Source organism: Pygoscelis adeliae, unplaced genomic scaffold, assembly GCF_000699105.1.
Source record: "Pygoscelis adeliae isolate BGI_AS28 unplaced genomic scaffold, ASM69910v1 Scaffold853, whole genome shotgun sequence".
NCBI classification, from domain to species: domain Eukaryota; kingdom Metazoa; phylum Chordata; class Aves; order Sphenisciformes; family Spheniscidae; genus Pygoscelis; species Pygoscelis adeliae.
In genome coordinates, this window is record NW_008824382.1 from 28,070 (window position 1) to 28,454 (window position 385).

Consider the following 385-nt stretch of genomic DNA (forward strand, 5'->3'; position numbering starts at 1 on the left):
ACGACCGGCCATAGGAAAAACACCAGCTTTCCAGGAGCAAAGGAGGAATATCCATCTCCCCCCCCTTCATCCCCTCAGCTACACCACGCTGCAAACAGCCTAAGGGCATCCACGCTGCGTGCCCTGGGCATCGCCGCGAAAGCATAAGCCACACAGCTAGAAAGAGGTCTTTAACGAGAGCAGCGGAGGCATAGTTTTATGTTGAAGCTTTCCAACAAGTCCTGCCTGGGGCTGAGCGCTGGCAGCTGCCTGCTTCTGGCAGCTCGCCACAAACTGCTGCGGCTTTGAGGCTGTGCGTCTATTAATAGAGACATTGGGAGCTTTAATTTCAGCCGGGTTTAATAGAAAGTGCCACTTAGAGATGGTATTGGCTCCAAGCTGAAGA

The 385-nt window shown here is 53.2% G+C and overlaps 1 protein-coding gene across 1 annotated transcript in view; it reads right to left on the minus strand.

Moving 5' to 3' along the window:
• The window catches only part of WDR90 (WD repeat domain 90), a 27,314-nt gene that overhangs the window by 11,146 nt on the left and 15,783 nt on the right, over positions 1 to 385 (minus strand). The window lies entirely within an intron of this gene.